At 41.4% G+C, this 14,088-nt stretch overlaps 1 protein-coding gene across 4 annotated transcripts in view; it reads left to right on the forward strand.

The window, feature by feature from the left end:
* The window catches only part of ATXN1 (ataxin 1), a 1,146,771-nt gene that overhangs the window by 629,082 nt on the left and 503,601 nt on the right, over nt 1-14,088 (forward strand). For all 4 annotated transcript variants that reach the window (XM_086965153.1, XM_086965155.1, XM_086965154.1 and 1 more), the window contains exon 5: nt 7,771-7,797. The gene's annotated coding sequence lies outside the window, so the exon portion shown is untranslated. The remainder of the gene's footprint in view (nt 1-7,770; nt 7,798-14,088) is intronic.

Raw genomic sequence — 14,088 nt, forward strand, 5'->3', positions numbered from 1 at the left:
ATGAAGGTGGCATTCTATCAGCTTGTAGCCACCGAAACACGTCGACCACGGCCTCTATAACATCCTGCCCTTGTGCAGTTTTTGTCTTTGGTCATCCCAGTTACTTTGTCATTCTGTAATTGTGTTCCCCAGATATATTATGAATGTGAAGGTGTGTCTGGATATGTGTGAGTTGGGTTTGAATGGGATGTTGTGATGTTTCTGGTTGTCTCTTCCCGGGTTTTCATGATTTGATTATTTGTATTGTTTATATCATTTATGTTGATTTACGACTTAATTATGTTGAAATATGTTATTTGTAAAAATATTTATGGATTTGTATAAGTCATGAAAAAATATTTTGATAAAATGAAATGAAAATAAAAAAATTATATTTTTCAGGTATGTTATAATTTTCTCTGAGTGGGTTCACATAATAGCTTGGGCACTCACAGTTGGTTTCTGGGATTAATTCCTATGTATAAACAACTTTATCATGAGGGAGATTATTCTTTAGGTTTTATTATTTTCCTCTCTTCTCCCTGACCTTGTTCTGTACCTTTAGAGGGGGTCCCCTTCCATTTTGTATTGGTTGCTGCTGTGTCTCCATCTTTAGTCTGAGCTACATCTCCAAGCAGCCATCTAGTAGGGTTGGGGGGGTGGTGTTGGGTGGAGAGTCTAAAGGCCTGATTACGAGTTGTTCGTAATTTTCCGATCCATGCCCAAACTCCAGTTTAGGCATGGGTCTGAATTACGAGTTTGAAGATAATAATCAGATACATTATTTCGGCAGGTAAAATTAGCAGAAATTTAGCAGGGGAAAAAATAAAGTATTTACCGTATTGTGTGGATTTTGATGCGTTAAACACCAGAATCCACATGTTATTCACCTTGAATTCATAATAGGTGTTATTTATCGCACCTGATTAATAACGTCCCCCGTGGTATTGTTATTTATCAGGAGCTTAATCAGGGGCTATGAATAACGCGTCAACTTGAGTCAGGGCCTTGGTAGCATATCACTTAATTTACATTGAGACTTTCGACCAATGAACACAATTAGAGTGCACAAAATAAAACTGTAAATGGGTTGTGTTTAATCACGCAGGGGGAGGACAACATTTTTCGATGTGTCTAAATAGGGGGTGAGGAGTAGACGTTACCGAAGCATGGAAGTGATGTAGAGGAAGCCGCTTTTAGCTTGCCTAAATGTGAGTTTGTTCCATTGAGACGGGGACTTATAGCAGTAGGAATGATGAAGATACACATGGAACAAGGGAATGTATTAAAAGCAGAAATGGATGTGTTAATGAGATGGAGTTAGCTGAATAAGAGAGATGGATATGTACATGTTACAAGTGGATATATAACAGGAAAGTCATTAACACGCTTGGAATAGGGGTTATTTAAATGAGAGACACAGATTTGTACATTTTACATGGGGGATGTAAACAGGAGAGATGGTTGCGTACAATGGATAGGGAAATGTCAACGGTTGAAAGGAATATGTATATGTTGTGAGGGCTATATAAAGAAGAGAAACGAATATGTACATAATAAAGAGGATATATAAAAAGGGCCGATGTTCTTTTAACAGGGAGTATACGTACTAAACAGACAAATATATGCATGTTAAAGGGGGGCACATGCAGGGCTTTAAATCTATCTTTATCTTTATTCGGTTTCCGAAATTAACCCCTTGTGTGCTGCCGTCGGCCGTTGGCCGACACAGCCCCGCCCACTCTTCAGAACGCCCGCACCGCGGCGGAAAAACCGCTGCGGTTAAGGCGTTAAAACCATAAAAGCACAAAAGACAAACAATAAAAGCAATCAGCTACATACCAAGGCACAATGCGAGGCCTCAGGTGAATTACATGCAATACTACAATATAAAAAAGTTAATTGTGGGCACAATTTAAAACATTACAAATTGCACAGTGCTGAGAATGGAGGGTGTAACACAACCTGATTAATCGCAAGTGGGCCTTAGCCTAATTGCCGACTTAAAAAAGTTAAGTACATAAAAAGCAGTGCTTCCCTTGAGTACTTGTAAAAAAAATAAAAGCGGGTCACACTTGCCTAAAATTTGTTTTTTTCAGAACCGGGATTAAAAAGGACTTCCTAGGGGTGTCATAAAAACTGCTAAACATCCTAAAATGTACCATATCCTGTGGGGATTTTCCGTTGCAACCACAGGCCTCAAATATATAACTCTTGCTTTGCCTCCTCCGATAGGCTAAAAGGAGATAAAAAGGTGTTTAAGTGGGGTGGGTCCTGCCAGTGCTCAGCATAAATAATATTAAGACAGGCGTTGAAACGGCTCCCTTATTGGGTCCCAAAATCATGTTCTGGACATAGACACAAAAGAATAAAACAGCAGCCGGCTGACCAAAAAAACCCCTGAGTGACAGGCAAGGAGCCAGTTACCTGTTTGTGTTGTCAGGTGCATGCCCTCTATGTGGCATCGTGCCAGTGTATTTGTGTGTTCTGGACATGTCTATTCACTGCTGTGTTGCAAGATGCACTAAGGGTACCCCCAATTACAGACATTCATACACAGGTGGGCTCATGCGTACCTGTACCCGCACACCGTACAGATGGTGGGAATGTGCTTCACAAATACAAAACAAATTACAGTTGATTAGTGTAATGTGATGTGCATTTGTATAGTTCACTCCCTCCGTTTGTAGAGTTCAAAAGCTTTTTCATAGTTTTAGGGCTTTTTATGTCCTGGGATCGTCGATTACCAGAGTCACAGTGGTCTTTTGATAGTGTATTGTAGTGCCTAAAAATCAACAGTGTTGCAGTGGCCTGTTGGGTAATCTGGCTTTGCTAGATTGGCTGGTGTGAAATGGCCTGTGGGTAAACCAGTGTTTTCGGCCACTTGGGAAGTGACAGTGCCCAAAAAAAAACTGCCCACACAAGGGCCATCATAGCTCACCCATAGCTGACCCATCTGTGCCAGACTGCCCGACAGGCAAGTTGAAATGGCTTTATCATTTGATTGCTGTGGTTGATTGCTTTTGTTTGTGCGATGCTCTATGTTTTGTTTGTTGCGATGCTCGATATTTGTGGATTGCATCCAGGTGGGCAAATGTTGACCGATAAAAAATGTGAGGCAAAGAAATGTACTTTGGCCAGGGGAATGGAGTGTGCCAGGACCACATCATTTGTTGAAATTGGGGAGCTAAACTTTAAATCCAGTCTGCAATAATAGTCCACTGTCTATAACTTCCACAGACTTCCAACACTTATAAGCATGGAGCAGTAAATGAAAACAAATAATACGCTGAAATGCGCACTTGTGCCAGCGTTTCCAAGTACCCACAGCACCAGTTACAAGAAGGCGGTGTATCTAAGTGTTTGCTTCGAGTGTAAACAGGTATAAGATCTTGGTCTTCGACAAAAGCCCCAGACCAAAATAATCTTTTTTAAGGATCCCGGACGCTATAACTTCTCAGTAACATTTTGCCATGGACATAAATGCTGGACTACCACAGTCTTTCTTTCTATTATTGGCTATTCCAGATGTTCAGGAAGACATTTTGGGATTCCTTTAAACACCTATAAGCTCCCAAGACCCGTCCATTTTCTCTCTAAAAGAAGATCCACTGTGAACCTGCGGTTAGTAATACAAATAGCCAGTGTGGTTGCGTCAAGATACGTGTGGTTGCCCCATTGATACGTTGTCTTAATTTCTCTCCTATTGAGAATTCCATTTGTAAACATGTAGCTAATTACCTGAAGGGTCTAAAGTTTCAAAAGAGGAAGCTGTTCCAACCACCTCTTTTGTTTCTGGTGGAAGTTTAATGTCTCAACCCCCTCTGCTCATTACATAGACCAGGCCTCTTCCAAAGGATTCCAAGCTACCCCTCTTTCGCCATGCCCCCCACACATTTTTTCACCCCATTTAAAACAATGAATGTATGAACAGAGATATTTTACAGAGAAATAAATTAACTCAAGAAACCGCTGTGTCCTTTGTACGGGGGATATGGTACAGGTGCAGGAGAGGTATAAGAGCGTTAGATTTGTACAGGGGATACAGAATATGTAAATGATTGCGAAATATGCGTATGCGTCAGTGGGATCTGTGACTGGGAGAGGGGCATTTGAAAGGAAGTGATGTATAAATAGTAGAGAGCAATATTCCGTCGGGACAATGCGTCCTTTCATGAGTAAGGGAGAAATCTCAACTAGAGAGAGAAATGGATGTATACTAGAAAGGAAATACTGGGTCGGGGTTTAGAAAAAGTCTATGTACCTTTAACCAGTACCAGAATGAAGGCAGGAGGTGACAGAGACAAAGCCTACTTATTTCTTAAGACCTATTCGGTGTCAGAATTTCATATATAGAAATAATGTCTGGCATAAATATTGAGTCATAAATATGGTTTACAAAAATACTGTCCCATTCAGTGGAGATTTTCTATTATCTCTAAGGGGCGATATTTTTGTAAATTATTTATAGGACACAATATTTATGTTAAACGATATTCTGACAATGATATTGTACCTTATGGACAGACGTCTCCATGGACCATGAGACCTTTCCCAAGTGATTCTGGGTTCATAGACATATTTTACAGGATCTTTTGCAGGCACATGAGTGACAACCTATTGAATTATTTAATGCATATTGAATGATTGTATGGATATTAAAGTCCCTATCCTTTCAAACAATGGCCAGTATCATCGTGACAGATGTTAAGCAAATGTTGATGTGGTGCCCTTTTAATTTTTGTTTGGGCTGCTTCAAATGAGAACCGCAATCAATAGCTCCAAATCATGGAACCAAAGTCAATGGAGTATTGAGTCCGGAAGTATGCAGCTTTGTAAGCAATATATGCATTTAAAATATGTCTACTCATGTTTTAGTTTGAAAACAAAACAAAATTTGGAGGGTGCCACTCGTTAAAAACTTTTACCACTATTTTAACTCAAAATGTACCCAGAACACAGCCGTGACTTGGAGTTACTTCTTCAGGGCTCATTAACTTTCCTTATTTAACAAAAAAAAAACATATACATCTGAGCATATTTTCATTCAAGTGTTTAATATGTGTTGACTTGTGATGCGGTTCATGATTAAAAACATATATACTTCTATTTTCGATGCTGGTTCAGAATTTTTGGGGTGAGTCATTTCAAGAATTGTGCCCTACGAACATCGGTTATGCTTTTCGAGAGCACCTTTCAGGTGTAAAAGGGCCTATTCTCCTCCAGAAGGTGTCATGACTAATTCATGATTTACTTTTTCTGTTCAAGGAAATCTAATGCAAGAAAGCCTACCTCCAAATTATGAGTGACTTAAAATTGGCTCCAGATACAGCCCTGCTAAGAGAATCTCACAGAGACAGTGCTTACAGGCGCTAGTGCACTACAACAGTCATTAAACGAAAAATTATAACAATCATTTATCACTAAAACAATATATGTCTACATGTTCATTTCTACAAATGTGCACACTTGACCCGATGCATTGTTTTCTTCTTTTTTCTCCTTATGTGTAGTTTCTATGATGTAGCTGGTTATTTAATTTACCAGATGCATATCTAATCATGCAAGTGTATTTGTATCTATTTATACATTAACATATGTATATGAATATTTAGCTGCTGTGCTTTTTGGCTCTGTTGCCTGAAGTTTAAATTGATACTGAATGTTGCACCTTAGACTTAATATTATTATCATATGCATGATTTGTGTAGAAAACAGTGGCTGGGATTTATTTATATAACCAGCTTAGATGAGCAGAAGCTTTGCCGTCATTTGTCCTTTCTATGTCTGCAAAGTACACCAGTGGCTGTGTTATATATATATATATGGCGCACGTTCCCTGCTTGCACCATGGCACTTCTTTAAATAAGTGCGCCGGGCGCAGCCAGGGAACATGTGCCCCATTACAGTGAATGCGCTGCCCCTGGACATCTGCGAACTCCTGCTGTCCTGGAGGCAGTGCATTCAAGTGAAATATGGAGCGACTGCTTCATTGCATCTTCGTGCTTCATAGTGCAGGTGGAAACCCACTAGCACTTTAAAGAGAGATTTGTGATCCCTTTGAGGGCGGGTTCAGTGAGTGACTGCACCTACCTGAAAGAGGGTGTCTGAGAGTTTCATGGGACCCCCATTTACCTCTCCGGAGGGCTGCCACTAGGGGTCAATCTTACAGTGCTCCAGATTTTTGTGGCGCACTTTCAGTGCAACTCTTGACAGCTTCTTTGCCTTTGTACTCGCATCCGTAATACAGCACAGACACAGAGCCAAAGAGATTCCCTCAGTTGCATGGGGCCACACCCCCATGCAAATGAGTGAACACCCTCTTGAGATCGTGTTAGCGCGACATGTGCATCAGCAATCTCTGTATTACAGAAGGGGCCAAACAAGCATCTATGGCCCCTTATTTGATACTGAAGTCCTCTTGAGGAGGGTGGGGGGGGGGGGGGGGAAGGGGGGATGGGGGGGTACACAAAGCCGGCGCACATACCCCTGGCACCTCCAGGATATTTTCTGTAATATGGCCCCTGGAGGGGTTTCTGTAGCTTTCACAAGCCTTTCCTTATTGTAAAAGTAGCTACAGAGAGAGGCGGATAGAAACAGACAGAAATATATATTGAGAAAGAGAGGCAGTAAGCATGAATGAGCTGGGAGAGATTATGAGAAAAAAAGACAGAGGAATAGGTCGAGAGAGTGTTCATGTTTTCACAGTTTCTCCACTCAGTTTATGAAGATTTAAAATGGCGGACACTTTCATGGGTTCCAGTTATGAGTGAAATGAATTTAGGTGCAGGGATTCCGGGTGTTCAGAAATAATGTTTCCCTGGGTTATTCGGAATAACTCTACCTGGAATGGAAATTAACATGTGTACCCAGCTTAATAACCTAAAAATCTGCATTTGGATCCCAGTTCCATATAGAATAAAGGACCATTCTTTTCTCCAGGTTACCTCCTACGTTCAGCAGGATGTAAATAGGAGCAGGGGATCACTGTAGGTTGAGGTGAGGAAGACTGGGTATGAGTAGGGCAGTCGTGGCAGAAGGAGCTAGATCAGGACAGGTGACAGCATGCTAAGGCACCTCTCTCATCATGCAAGGGAGTCTGATAGAGGCCAGGCTACGTTTGTGCCCTCGGCCCCTGATTGATAGTTCTGCAGTTCTTACACACTGGTTTTCGAGGAAATTGGTGCCTGATGTTCTCACAACCAGAACATTTGTTTGCGAGAACACCAGGCCAGCTGTGAATGGTGGGGTGGTGTCCTACCTGGGAAATCTGCTGCCGACTCCTAATCAGGTACTGGATAGATGGGCTCCTTCATCAACCATAAGCGACCCCACTATAAGAAATGAGCGTTCATCTCCCACTGCATCCTGGGATAATTCTTCTAGTATTCAGTTAATTTATTTCCAGGTTATTGCATCAAAGGAACGACCTGCACTTGTGTAATGGAAAATATAGTTATGAAGATAAACCTGAGTTTTTGTTACCGGCACGATCTATTACACACATGTTGTTCATTGTGCTAAATTATCCATTGACTTTTTGCTTCTGAATAAATGAGGAAATGTGTAAGCCCGTATATGATGTATGGACAATATAATTTTGGGGCGTGTCTGGTAAACTATACAAAGAAAGAAAAAAGAACTGCAGGCGCCCTTAAAAAGTGATTGACGTGGATTTACTGTTGATATTGAATGATGGCGTTTGTCACTTATTTGTTGATGTTTTTTCTTTGTTTTGCACAATTTGCAGTTTTATTTTACTAATGCATCTTTTTTTCTCTTTCTGCACAGAGTTACGGTGAAGGATTCTATAGACAAGTAAGTTTACAATTATATTAACATTCTTGTTGGAATGAGTGATATATGTAAAAGTAATGTTAGTTTACTATGTCATTTATTTTTTCAAAGTATTAATGTTTGTTTTAAATACTTGGACACCTACTAAACTATATGAGATCTTCAACTTTGTACTCTCTTGTATACATAAGAAATAATAGTAATCCAAATCGAATATATGATTATACCACGATTTCAATTACCACGCATGGCTTTACCACGCGAATTTTACATCGCAAGTGGCTTTACCACGCTGGTATTTACAACGTAGGATTTTACTACGCGTAGAAATGTCTTACCTGCACGTCTTTCTCTACGAGCCCTTACTTCCATCCTCCATGGAAACAAGCGTCAAAACACGTATACCAAAATAAAAAAAGGACAGCTTTTTTGACGTACACAACACGTCTTTGGGGGAGGCTCTTTCCTTTTTCTTCTAAAATTATGTTCGTTTTTTTTTTTAAAGTAACCTGCTTGTTATTTTTGGGGGGGAGACCCCCCCAGCCCCCCAAACCCCCCCCCTACCCCCCAACCCCACGCAGAACGACTGGAAGGAATACCACGTCTTCCCCCAACCCACGCAGAACGTGGTAAAGACGGTCGTGGAAGGCACCCGAGTTGAAAAAACGTTTGCGTGGTAAGTGTACCGTGGTAAACGTTATGCGTGGTGATGCCTTCGTAGTAAATGATGTTTCCCCTTGGACACCTACTAAACTATATGAGATCTTCAACTTTGTACTCTCTTGTATACATAAGAAATAATAGTAATCCAAATCTAGTAATCGGTGCCCATCAGAAAAAAAAATCCATATTTTTTTTATCAGAGATGCAATTGAACACTCTCTCTTTGGACGCTTAATTTCCTTATGTTGTTCGGCGCACGTTATTAATACATTCAAAATGTGTCCTGAATTGAAATAAAGACAACCTCTTTGCCACGTAGATATCACTGAAAATAACCGAAACAACAGTTTTAACTGTGACGCAAGCCTAAAGGTAACATCTAGTGAAGACTTTTATTTTTTTTAAAACAAAAAGCTGGTCGAATGTGTGTTTGTATAGCCTTAAGTTTAGGTAACTTACTGCAGAAAATAAACAGCGTACACTGGAACAATTGCCATCAGGCATTGTATCGCCCTTGTGGTGTTGCATTCCTTGTCAGGACATACAGTAAAACATAGGTGCCTTTTAACCCCTTAGCTGCTGGGACTTTTCTCCCCCAGATCTGAGCCCTTTTTTTTGGTTATATGGGGTAGTTTGCTTCTCCCTCCATAACATTTTTTCCACAGTGGCCAGTGGTTGAAGACCATAGAGCCTAGCTAGTATTAGTTAACAACTGTTACACAATGTTGACAATAATGGTGAGTAATATTATGCAGGGGTAAGTGGCGTAACACAAATTAATGCCTCTCACGCAGAATGAGGTGAGGGGCCACTAAGCTTCCCACATCTCACACATATTTGCAGTCCTGAAGCTGAAAGGGGGCTCCTTGAAGTGTACCCCTCCCCCCCCCCCCCTTAACAGCATGGGCTGCAGGGCTTTTCAGCCAAAGTGGATACAGGCTGGACTCCATCCCTTGGACAATATTGTTATTCTAAACCGGACCGTAAAATTGTGGGGTGTAATTCACATTATTGTTTTTTAGATGATGTGTTTTTCAAGAAACTATATAGATGTATGATTACATGAAGCATAACTGTTGCGTCATGATCAGTGATTAGGCACTGTCAGTTATTTCCTCAGATATGCTCTGGAGGGAATTTCCTGTGTTCACCAGTATCAAAAATTGCATGTAAAAATATGCTAACATATCATATTCACACTTAAAATCAGTTTTTGGAGAGCCCGCTCCTATTTTGGAGATTGTGGAAAATTGTAAGGGGCTTTACTGTGTGAAAACATTTGAACTCCTGCTTGGTTTGGTTGAACCAACTCTGAGGGAAAACAAATCCCCTCATGATTTTCGTGAAAATTATGGATAGCCCCTCCCCCGATAATAAAATGAGAACACCTTTTCTGTAAATGCACGAATATCTTCCTTATCCATGTGAGAAAAGTTCTAAAATTCTGAGTAAAGAAGACATACCCTCCTAACAGCAGGAGCAACATTCTGTTCACCACAGAGTTTTAAGGAACAGCTACAGTCTAGCATTGGGGCCCAACGGGGTGGGGGGGAAACAGCACCGACCACGGACTCACATTAAGGTGTGAGAAAGGCCGCTTTATTGGAAGCAGGTGCACCTTACACAAACAGAAACCCTTGGCCTGTCCCGTACGAAACTAAACCTCACTAAGTATATGATTTCCTAACACCCCCCCACCCCCTCCCCTAAAATGGTTCCCCCAATCAACAAGCATGAAACAATTTCCAAACTTCAACTTGCCTCTCTATCTTACTAAATAACTTGGTATACTTAACCCCCCCTTTGATAATCCAGCAAGATCTCCTACAACTCCCCCCATAACTTAGAAAGACACGCCCCAGACGTCTTAACAGCACACCAGCACCTGTTCCAGCGACACAAGTAAAAACTCCCATACAAAAACATCCCCAGTGCACCGCCTCCCAAGCAAACCCCTCCAAAAAAACCCAGCTCACACCAACAAAACCTTCTTAACCAACAGTGTGCTAAGCCAAACCTCCCCCCCCCCCCCGCTTCCCCCATCACTACCCAAAAACCTTCCACAGACAAGGGAGGGTGGAAGGGAAAGAAATTTTACTGCCGCAAAAAATCCCCCCACCCGGCTGCCGTGTCACTGCCACCGAAATGGTGTCTTGTGACCCAAAATAGCCGGCTTTATTCTCACAAGCCCAACCACTAGCCCAATCAAGCCCAATCCCCAGCCCAAACCTCCTGCCAGCCCAACGTACGGTGCTGGTCAGCTTCCCCCCCTTTCCCTGGCCCCAAAACCCCCCGTGGGTAGCAGACCCCCCCCAAAGCCCTATTCTATATGTATGACGAAAGTGAGGCTTGATTGAACACCCTGCTGCTGCAACTGGAGCTGTTGAATCGATAAGGTACCCAGTGGAGCATGCTGTATTTAATCATCACATATGCGGATTATTGTTAATGTAAACATGAAAACTGGTAATTCAATAAATGAGATGACAAGTATGGGTATATTGTTATGTATAGCATAATCTATTTGAAAGGGCTAAAATAGTTAATGCGAGAGAAGGCCTCCTACGTCCACCACCCCCTTTACACACCTGTTTCCGCTGATTATCATCCTGTGTCTTATAACACTTCTTTAATTTTGAAATATTAACATTTTGGTAGACAAAAAAGTGTTTTTTTGTGTGTTTTATTTTGTAAATGGAAGTAGTTGTGTTAGTAGGCAGGAAGCCTTTAGCGTTTTGCAGACATATTTAAAAAGATCATTGCTCTAATCGATAGTTAGACCATCCAAAAAAGTTGCTGTTTTGACATTTCATTTTTCATTTTGCTTCTCCCTTTTCTCTTTTAAGTAGTTCCTTTATGATTCTTTGTGCAAGAAAGTGCACCGGCTTCAAAATCTTTTTGATTGTGAGTGAAATATAAGTAAAAGATGCATCACATATACAAATGTACATTTATTATACAGAAAACACTTGCATCTATGGCTCCCATATGAAAACAAAATTCAAGGACAATGAATCATAAGGTATTATAAAAAAGCGACTGTGTTGATTAGGCAGTGTTATTGTATCATACAGAAAAATACTTGGTGCATGGCCAAATCACAGAACAATAGACACAACACTGGATAGCTAAACTCCAGCTCCATTATTGTAGCTTGTAAGCCAGAAGAACAGTCGCCATATTTTCAATTGCTATTTCTATAGCATTAAGTTCCTACTGAAAAGTTCTTTGCAACTATTTACATTGTATTATACCTCATGTTGTGATACTGTTTGGCACAGTGCAAATGACATAACTTACTGCCTACACATGAACAATAAATGTCATGTTTTCTCTGGCTGTTAAATACTAAAGATGTTCTGCTTTCAAAAGACGACGAGGCCATGGTTATAAGCAGTGCTTAATTTGAGCAAGTGGTCGTCGGTGGGAGTCACCATCACTCATTTTTGGGGACTAGCCCTTTTTTTTCTGCTCAGACCAATGGCAACTGGCATCTAGTGGGGGGTGGGTGGGAAACGACGCGCTTAACATAATAAATATAAAAAAATAATAAAACTTACCAGAACTCAGCGACGTCCTCGATCCGGACCTCTTCTCTCGACTCCGGAACTGGAAGCAGCAACTCCCTCAGCCAATCCTAGGTCTGCTCTCCCCAGCATTTTAGAAACATGACATTACCAAGTATTCAGTTTGTTTTGAAAGATATCATGATTCTTGAAAAGATACAGACCGACTGGGGGCAAGGGAAAGGAGAAGTTGGAAACCAAATTGCCCCCTGGTGGGCATGAGGCGTGGGATGGCAGCCAGTTGGGCAACAAATATAGGATGAGCAGATTTTCAAAAACAAAAACTTGGAAATGCTCCTAAGAGAGATGAGAAAGTACAAATTGGCACAACTATGAGGCACAGAACAACTGACATAACAGCATTAATTGATGTAGAATATGAGTAATAGGGAATTTAATGAGACCCTAGACCTTTATTTTCACGGTAAGGAAAATTCAATGCATATTTGAGACTTTAGTGTACCGTAGGCGCCTTTATGAATCATGTCTAGATAGGAGAAGGCACTAGGCAGTAGTGTAGGAAGAATGCCATGGCCCTGGTGCAAGCGGGGTAAAAGCAAAGGTGACTGCTGTTGGGGTAGTAAAATACATCAATAATCAGGTCTCAATTGGCCACAAAGGGCTTTGACCCTGGTACCACTGCACCTACTGCATCACTGGTAGCTACGCCCCTGGCACTACACCTGCTTGGACATTGCAACAAGGAACATCTGAGTGGCGGTGAAGCAGGGCATCGTCTACATTTCTAAGACATCATTGGCCCTTGCTAGTCATGAACGAGGAGCGGACAGAAAGGCATCTTCTTAACCCGTTTACCGCGTCCGTTATTTCGGCGCAGTGTGAGCGTTCTAAGGAGTGGGCAGGGCCGGGTCGGCCGTTCGCAGCACCAGCCAGGTAGGGCTCGCGACAGCCAACTGCCGACGGGAGCACGGAAGGGGTTAACACCCTCATCAGGACTCTGAAACAAACAGGGATTGTTCAATTAAGAGAAATGTGTTGGAACATCAGGACAGATTTCCTTGTACTGTGATTTATTACAGCAGATCAGAGGCATATAATTAATAAAGCAGAGCAGTAGAGTGGGGAAAATAGCATCTGGACAGTTACATATTTTTCAACAATCAACAAATGGCAGTGGCGGTTTCAATGGTAGCACATCATTCTTTGTGTAGACTGAAGACTAGTATTTAGTGCTGGTGCCCCTCGAGGTTAAGCATAAAACACCCCACTACCTCGGGTGTCTACTCACTGTGGTTCAACTGAACCCAGTGTACATACTACATATAGAGATTACCTCAGCACTCTAACCTGTTCAATGATTTATTCATGTAGAGTTGTTCTGTCCTATAATACCCCATTCAGACAAGGAACAGTAAGCAGTTTATAGTTCTATTTAATGTATATAAGATACATAAACTCAGCAATATTCTTAATACATTTCATTCAATTTGGTTCAAAACACATAAATTACGACGACACAGTATTGCATAGATGGAAGGTTTGATACAGTAAACTTCCTGTAGAACGATGGATCGGCATATCAATAGTTAGATATTTTTATTTGCCCTGTCATGTCTCCTCTGAACGTCCATGTACTGCCTTTATTGCCAGAGTTTGAAGGTGAGCTGGAATAGTAGAGAGAACCGCAGGCCATATGGAGTGTCTTTGTGACCCCCATCATGGAGTTAATAGAGTATTGTGTACTTCGAAAGCTCCGCCTACATTCATTCATACTCATAGCCCATGACACATTCACAACCTCCCGCGAAGGCAATCATTTTTGTACATGAATAGCGTTTCTGCAGTGCTATTTGTTCATCCCAGTAACTGCCCCCCAGTAGTAAGAAGCAAAGGGAAGCTTTTAATATATTCACTCACCTAAAGACCTTTGTTTCCTCTCCAGCCGCCATGGCTACCAAACTTCTCCATCCATTTCCCTTATTTGGCATGGAGGGCGAGCTCTGGACCATCTTTAACCAATATTCAAGGGTATGTAGGAGGCTCAGATCCCTCCTGACTTCAATACACTAATGAAAGAAGACTGCAGCCCCAGTTTTAGGTCCTGCCTACAGGCAGGTTTTAG

The sequence above is a fragment of the Lissotriton vulgaris genome, chromosome 4_1 (genome assembly GCF_964263255.1).
Source record: "Lissotriton vulgaris chromosome 4_1, aLisVul1.2, whole genome shotgun sequence".
NCBI classification, from domain to species: Eukaryota; Metazoa; Chordata; class Amphibia; order Caudata; family Salamandridae; genus Lissotriton; species Lissotriton vulgaris.